Source organism: Pteropus vampyrus, unplaced genomic scaffold (genome assembly GCF_000151845.1).
Source record: "Pteropus vampyrus isolate Shadow unplaced genomic scaffold, Pvam_2.0 Scaffold22, whole genome shotgun sequence".
Taxonomy (NCBI): Eukaryota; Metazoa; Chordata; class Mammalia; order Chiroptera; family Pteropodidae; genus Pteropus; species Pteropus vampyrus.
This window is the reverse complement of record NW_011888803.1, coordinates 6688219-6697437: the sequence shown is the minus strand read 5'-3', so window position 1 is coordinate 6697437 and position 9219 is coordinate 6688219.

Here is a 9219-nt window from a genome sequence, read left to right as displayed (position 1 = left end):
TGTTCAGGAAAAATGCATGGAACAAAACGAGCCAACAAAACCAAAACCTTCAGCAGAGATGCAAATGATATTTTATTATTTGAAACAACTGCTGTGGAGCCTCAGACACTTATTTTTTCTTTATAGATTTTTCCTGAATAACTTCATGCTGGTGTGGTATATCCTTTCATGCTTTCCCTGGCGACTGAAGCTCTCATGCCATTTACCTTGCTCCAGGTAATTTGGGGAAATACCACAGACATGTATCATTACAGAGCCTGTATAGTTGTTTAGATGATAATTGATTCTCAAAAGAAGTATTCTGATGCTGTCACTCTAATAAAATCTTACAAATTCTTCAACTTAAAGCACGTTTATTTTAGTGAAATTAAAACTACTAGCTATTCTGGATATTTACTGCAAAAAGCCTTTATTTGCCCCCACAAAAGAAATCTGTGCAAGTTTTCAGAATTAAAATGCTTTTTATTTATTTTTTAAATTTTATTATACTTATATTGCTGAAGTAACTGATGCATATCATGATAAAAAAAATTAAATCTGGATGCTTTTAAGCATCCCCATGGTTCAAGAGGACTCATGCTCTGTAATCAGAACTCAGAGGACAGTGCAATAAATAGTTGTTTTAAATTGGTTTCTTCTCTCTTAAATCCTTACCAGGTAACTCTTTTGTTAGTCTGTGTTGTAATGAATGTGGTGATCTAATAGAAACTTTCATAAATAAAGTGTTCTTACTTTAAAAACAAGAGTGTGGTGTCGATTTTTTAAAGGTACGTTATTTCTGTAAATGGGTTTAACAACATTATAAGAAAAGCTAAGCCATAAAAAGGATTAAGTGGTGCTGTATAATACTGATTAAGTAACAGAGCAATACATGCGAATTGTGAGAGTAACTAGTGCTGCCAAATCTTCTGAAACAACACAGTAATAAAGGTTTACTTTCCTTGCAGACCCAACTCTTTCCTCTGAGAGCTTCCCTAACAATATTCAAACATCAGCTCTCCTAGTATCACTAAATTCTGCCTACATTAAAAACAGTCATCGACAACAAAAATCCTTTCGGTGTCTTCCTATTTTAATAATGTTTCTGTGACATCATGGACCTGTGTTCAGTTTTGACTGCCACTTAGCCTTGAGAATGATTCTTAACCTCTTTGTTTCCTTACCTGTAAGATGGAGGGTTCTAAGAGTATCTGAAGAAGTTGTGAGGGGCAAACAGATCATGGATATAAAATGCTTAATACGATATCTAGCACATGTAAGCACTAAAAATATTGTTAACGGAAATAATTGTAAGTCCTTTCCCCCAATGATAAATATGTTTTAAACAAGAGATCTACTTTATATGTATATACATACATATATATACATACATATATATGTATATATATTATACACACACACACACACAATCTACAGAGACATTCTAATTGTTTCAGTCTTATTACAACACTAAATTGTGGCAGATACCCTAAGAATACTTTATACATGTAATGCTGTGCCTGAAATTTAAAATAGGTGCAAAAGGCGATTTCAGACACACGCCTTTAAAATGCTTTCTACAAATGACTTGAATTATTTGCCCAAATAATATATTTTGAGTCAAGAATATTCTAAAACTGAAGTTAACTCACTGAAGGTTCTTTTCCTGTTAGCTGCTTATGAGAGAGTTTACCCAGTTCACTTTTTATGTGAGAAATTAGTTTCCGGAGATAATTTCATCCCTATCACTTGAAATACTTTTCATATGGGCTATGGAGTGTTATAAAAAAAGAAGTTTGTTCATTTCACACACGGAATCTCTTCCACATTGTTTTTGCTAGTTTTCCCAAGACCCTGAGGGAATCCAACAATAGGTTATATCAAGTGCAATTAGAATCATAATGCAGAAGCAAGTAAATTGGGGCAGATGTTGATATTTCAAAACTAGTCTGTTTTCCTTGTATTTGGACACAATTCATGAGATGCATTAGGAAGTAACAATACATCAAGATTATTTTAGAAAACAAAACACCCATTAGCACAACTCCAAAATCTTGCCCCAAGCAATGTTATTCTATGATACGGTAAATGTTGATTATATAATTGTATACATAACTTGCAACCCTAGAATTTAAATGTTTAAACTTAATTCTGTACGTCACCTTTTTTGGGTTGTGTTGTAAATAGGTGTGAGCTGCAGTGGAGTGTAGTGGGGTTGGGGGCGGGGACCAATATGTGTAATAGGATGAGGAGCACTGAGCAATGCTTTGTCATTCTGTCGGTGTGCTGTTAATGGCCATGTGAAGCTGCTTTTGATTCAGGAGGGCTTCTTTGCCTGGAAACAACCAAAGAAGGAGTCACAGTGGAAGTAGATGTGGGTGGAGAAGAGATGAGGTTGTCAGCGATGGGCAGCAGAGAAAGAGTTCCAATTCAGAGCGAGCAGCTGATGGCAGCTCCTGGAAAACTACTCTCCACTCTTTTGTCAAAACAGAACAGCAGTAGGGGGAGCCAACCTCAGTGGACCTCTTCAGCCAAAGAAACTCTGGGTTTGGGATGTATATTTTACTTTTATTTATTATCACAACACAGACTATAAATTTCAAAACCTATTTGAGTAATTTCCCTGAGGAGGAAAGCTGACCCCATTCCCTTTGCCTCCCTACTCTCAAAGTGCTAAGTGTGCCACAAAACATTTGGATCGCTTTCTTAAAAGTTGCAGATCTTTCGACCTCTCCCACTGCTACAAGTCTCTCTCTTGGCCTGCTAATACTCTGGAGCTTATTTATGAGGGCTGGCAAGCAGTGGGCAGGCCTGGCAGCAGCTGCAGGGCCTTCCCTACACCCCGGAGATTTGTGGCAGGTGGAGGTAGATGGGGAGATAATGACCACTCAGAGACAACCTATTTAAGCAACTGTTTGTTCAACAATAAAAATTACTCGGTGGCTCTGAGCATGAACTCTCAAAGGGAGGGTGCTGCAGGAGGCAGTTGGAGACTTTGTTTTAAACCAAATGAGCAAACAGGAGCTTGGGGCTTTGTGACGGGCCTTCCTCACTTCCTTGGGGTTTATTTGCTTGTGAGGCCACAGCCCTGGCCCTGAGGGACTTTGTGGATGAGGCAGCTAGCTGCAAAAGGAAATACAGGCTCAAGGACTGGGAAGGAGTAAGCATAACTCTGAAACTACACAGAGGGGCAACAGAATGGGGTTTTGTGGGCCACTTTCCAAAACATACGCACATAGCACATCTTTGTCTCCTTTATATTAGCACATTTTCACAAAAACAGGCACAAATAAGATTCACACCGTACCCTAAAGCACAGAGTCTGAACTGTGGCAACTGACAGAAGCAGCAATTTCCAGAGCCCAGGGCCCCAAAGAGCGGAATCTCACAGGTGTCTGGAGAGGAGAACCGTGGCAAGCAGCCGCAGAGGGGCCCTGCAAACTCAGTCCCCAGAGAGCCTCCCGATTGCTGCACTGGAGACACCAACCTTTTCTGAGATTCCACCAGCATCCGATGTTTCTGGAGGCTGCAAGGGAATGCTGGCATCGCAAACCCTGATCCTTGCCTCACATCTCCCCATAACCTGGAATGATTTTTGACATATGCTATGTGCTAATTGCAGGGGAAAAGGTCAGCTGAGGAGCCAGAGAAGGGCAAAGAGAGTCTGGAGCATTCCAGCAACGAAAGTCAGGACAGAGGCAAAACCGTAGTGTCGCAAAGCTTTCCTACAGGCAGAGTTACCGTATGAGTTTTTATAGTGAAAAAAAAAAAAAAAAAGACGAATGGCCGGGCGACCCATTTCGCCACGGGAATTGCAGAGAGAACAGCTCTGGCGGCGGAGGTAGACTGCGGAGAAGCTGCGTCCTCCATCGCGTCTCAGTTGCTGCTACCGGCTGCCGGCGTTTGTCAGTCTCAGAGCATGTAAAGCTGGTGATTGATTAAAGGACTGCGGCTCATAGCTCCTCTCTTTGAAGCCGATTCCTGGCTCAGAGAAACTTCCTGCTGTAGAGACCGGGAGTCTTCAGCAGGTCTCTCCTGCAAGCTGCTTGCCCCGCTTTGTGTTATCTCCTGGTGTGTGTATGTGCCTGGCTTGCATCTAATATATATTTATTCTCAAGGACCAGGAGCCTCAGCGGGCAACTGAAGTTGAAATGAGTGAATAGCACAGCAGTACTGGGGAAGATTCATTATCGGTTCATTTCTAGGTTATTTGATGTGGGAGATTTTAAGCAGTTTATGTGGTGAGGAGAAGGCAAAGTGACAATTGGGAACCTCTTGTGATATGCAGAAACGTGCAGCAGACATAGGGTTGCCATTTATTAGATAATAAATGTGATGCCAGATCTTTCTAAGGAGCAGTAGGGAAAATAAATACTGAAGACGTGCACCATAGTCCCAGGGCTCCCGTTGAGTCCATCCATGGCACTAGCCACCTCCTAGGGGCTCTCTGTCTTTAGAGGTTGCTTTCAGAGCAGCAACATTATGAGGCAGGGATAGGAATGCAACTCCTTTGAATATGAAAAATAGAAAGAAACCCCTTTTTAATCTTTGTTTTTATGGCTGCAAACATGATTGCATAGAGGAAAATCAATCCCAATGGAACACAATGGATAATACAAAGTAATTGATTGGCCTTTATCATTTTCCGTTACCATATTAAAATAACACCATAATATCAAGCGGCAGCCACTGATACATAAAGGAAAACAGAAGTTGATTATGTCTAAGGGTAATCAGGTCAGGGAAGTGTGAAAGTAAGATAAACAAGGTAAATACAAAAAAATAGAAAAAAGCTTAAAAGAAGCAAAAGGGAGTTGGTGGCAAAGAGTTTACATAATAGAAAGGAGATCTGATGTTTGGAATATCATTAAGCAGTAAGCCACGAGAGACAGTCTATTGCAGCTGTATGATTGCAGTATGTCTCGGTTGGTGTCCCAAGCCATGGGGGCAAAAGCTGAGCGACTTTAACTTCTCAGGAGGTGCAATAATACTTTCAAGAATACAATGCCTGCAGCCTGACTGCTCTCGGGCTATGAAATTTAGAAAATGAAATAGAGAAAGCATTTAGCTACTGGTATTTCCCAGGCACTAATGCCAACAGCATAGTGTCCCAAGCAGCCACTTAGAAAACCTACATTTGCAGCCAACTTTCCAAAATGCCGGAGACCAGTGCAGCTTTGTCAGACCCCCGAATGCCAGGGTTTGTGTCTTAGTGACAAACAGCTGAGGCAAAGCCGTTGAGAAAAATTGCATTGGTATAATGCCTAGTTTCAATATTCTATGTTCTTGCCTGGTTTATCTTTCATATGTATTTATTTTCTCTCAACATATATTCATACTAACGCATACATAAATGTTACTAATTACACACTTTAAATAAAAAAAATGAATGGATTTTAATTTTTACCAATATTTTTTTCTTTGAAGATAGTTGTTATAAAGAATAAATGAATATCTTTAGAGGCAGTTCATTAAAAATATACAAGATGTTTGTTTTGGCCTCAGTGTCACTATATAACATGCTTCTAATTTAGATTTCTTAACACGATGTTATACCTGTGTTAAGCAACCATCACAAATAAACCTGCTGTAGTTGGAAGTCAGTTTTTCACACTCACATGTAAAACACAGTATAAAAATGTCACGCCCACCAGAGTGATCCAGTCCTTTGGATAAGTAATAATCAGGAATGTAACTTAAGGTGATGAAATAAATCACTTTATGGTCTGGGAACATTAGAGACTAGTTACCTGTGATACCCTCAAGAGATGTAGGAAGTATTTTCTTACTCAGCAGAAGAACTCTAGATATTATAGAATTTGTTTCTAACTTTCTAAATTATGGGAGTGTTGAACTCATTTGTTCATTCACTTATTCTACTAATTGAATGACTCATGGGTCTAGAACTGAACTTGGAGCTGAGGTTACAGTTGATCTTCAGGGGCATACAGGTTATTAGGGAATGTTGACTTATATAAACAGATGTATGGGAAGGTCTTGTTAGATAAGACGCAGGTGCTATGAAACAGAAGAAATGGAAGTCAGGGAAAGGCTTCACAGAGGTTAGTGTGGACAGGAAAGTAGATTCCCAGACAGACAACGTGGTTAAGGGTATTTTAAGTAGTATGACTTTCCCATGAATGATCCAAAAGACACAGAGAGGGGTAATGTGCTGGAGAACATAAGGAAAGCAAGAATGATGTGCCAGCTGCATGAAATGAAATGGTAGGCATCTATCAGGATGGCAAGCCAAACCTGGATTTCCAAGAACCTTGTCTGCCATAGTAGAGAGTTCCTCCTATAGAAAATAGAAAGCCCATATTGATGTTCAAGCAGAGATATAATCAATTGGATTATTTTGGAGTGATGGCATTTTAGTATAGAGAACAGGTGAAAATGAGGTCAAGGGGGCCATTATACCATGTAGTGATCCACTGTCCTGTTTGAAGTCTAATGAACCACCTATGCTAAGTGTGGAGGGATCACACCAAAACTGTCATACCTTATATATAGAATGCTCTTGGCAGACAGTGACAGAAAACTGAAACTCAGCATCTCATCTAACAAGACTTTCCGAAGGCAGTGGCTCTTCATGTGGTCTGTCAGGGTTCCAGGTCTACTTGTTAAACATTCTCTTAGCTGTCAATACATTCTCTCCCATGTGTTGACTTTGCCCCTGGGGTGGTAGCAACATGGTTGCAGCAGTTCTAGCAGTCTCATCTAGACATACAATGTCCATAGGAAAAAGAACCAACCATCTCTTTTTTTATGTATCTTTCTCAGGAATGAGGAGTCCTTTCCCAGAAGTTCCCAGTAGGCCTCCCCTCATATTTCATTGGTCATATTAGATCAAATGCCCATTCTTAAACCAATTACTGATAAGGTTATACAATGGACTTTGAAGAGTCAACTGTTATGTATCTCCTGCTTGCCTTTAAATGTCTTCCCTTTTGATCTTGCATCTTTTCCACTGAAATGATGTCTAAGTAATTCCGCAATAGACATTAGATTATTCCATTCTATCTTGTGCATACGTACACGTCATTTCTTTATCAAAATCAAATTAAATCTGATTTGTCCCATCCATGAGAATTAGTGAGAGGTCTTTTATCAGTCACTGTTCATGGCTTCCTTTCCCTCTCTCATGCTAATGGATGGGAATCATAGTATTTGCACAGATTCGGAAGATACAAGGAGGCTCTGGTCTTCAGTCCAGGGTGCCTCACTATTGTGCTCCTTGCCCAGGCCTCTGAAGTCTTCCCAAATGTGGTTTAAGCTCCCCAAACCCTCCTAGAAATTACAAATCTCATCCTGTTGTCAGGTCCTGAGGAACCAAGGTCTTTCTGGAGTGTGTGTGGGGGCGCCTTTTTCAGAAAAGTTCAGATTAATTATCTCAGTGGGTATGCTTAGGCCAGTTAGGGTCTGACAGTTTCCATCTCCATGTGACAACTTCCTCCCAGCTCTTGAGGGCCCAAATGCCTCGTCACCCTGGCTGGGGACACAAGAGGTGTGCGGGGTTGAAATTCATTTCAGTTCTTCCTAATAAGCCTAGAGCCAGCCACCTAAGACACAGTCAATTACTCATGTGACCGTTCTACAGCAGTAGGTATTCTTAAATGTCCTGATATAGTGCATCAGTACATCAAAAGTGTAAACAAAGCTATCCTAGGTAAACTTGAGTCTTAACTGGCCATAGAGGAAGTCTGACTATGAGACTTCTCTAATCCTGAATATCCAATACCCCTTCTACTACTACCTTTGCTCTCCCCAACCCTCACAAAAACCTATTTCCTGAGTTTACTGATTTAAGGTGAGAAGTGGTGAGAGATGATATGATTTATTAATTCACACCAAGTATGAACAACTGACAATCCTAATTAAGGTGATATTCTTACCAGGACTACTTAAAATGTAAAAGATCTGTCTTCTAACCCAAATATATCAATCTCTAATGGCATTTTAGGCAATATAGAGGAATATAATTATTGGCGGCATTGTAGATATGACCTCAAATTCACACTATATATTCAAATAACACCTTTTACAAACCTCTATTGTAGAATGTTATACTTTAATGGTCTGCTGAAGGGGCTTCCTTTCTCTCCAAAACAGTGACTTCCTTGAGGGTAAGTCCATGCCTCATTTATTGTTTTGCCCTCAGCCTCTAGCACAATTCTTATCACAGAGCAGCTTAATGTTTTTTAATGGTTGCTTAAAGCATCTTTTTACAATTAAGCTGTTACATGGGCTCTGGGGGTAAAAGATCTCCGTTTTCTTTTCCACCTACTAAATAATCCATATTTTTCTAATCTTTTACTACAATGATAGCCTGTAAATTTCTATTGTACAGTTTAGAACTATCTTAATTTCCTCACAATTGTCTTAAAATGCAGAATTCCCATCAGAATTTCTATCTGGATATTTAAGTGACTAGAGAAAAAATTCCTGTAGTTGCTGTATTCATGCATTGAGTTTGTGTGTCAGAGGCCATAACTTGCCTAGGTCCTTTGGATGCCCACATGTGTTTCATGGATATTTCTTCCCAGGTGAAAATTCTCCAAATATCCTGTCATTTTGCTAGAGAGTTAAAATCCTTTGCTTCAGCCCAATTCCGTGGTTCAAGATTCATTCTCTTTCAGCTGGAATAAGATTGGAAATGTATGCAGGTTTTAGAAATAATTCTTAAGTTACACTATTGCAAAGTGAACCAGCAATAAGACCTCACACACTCACTCTCCTGGCCTCACTCAAAAATGCCACATGCTTGAAAGTTTCATGTTATAATGAATCATTGTTATGTTTGCTCAACATCTTTTTCTTTCAACAGTTGTCCCTTCCAACCTGGTGAAGATGTTGGTCAAAAGCAGTTGCCTCCCCTGCCATGATGGGAGCATGCGACTCAACCTGGGCCAATTGAGTTATTCCCCTCTGTTCTTGTGACTGTTCCACAGCTGGGTTCATGACTCAGATTTAGCTAATTAGAATTATTCTCAAAAATTTTCCTGAATTTGTTACAAAAGGAGCCCTGACTTCTCTTTGTAATTAGCTGTAAGGAGTACAGAAGCTTTGAGTTGATTTGCTGGGCACTGTACTTGCCCCTAGGTATGAAGAAACTACCATGTGTAAAGAGAAAGCAGAACCAAGAGATAGATGGATAAAGGGAGGGAAAGAGGAGTTCCGTTTAAGATGGTGGAGTAGGTAATGACCTCATTAAAATTGCAAATAAATTATGAAACAGTT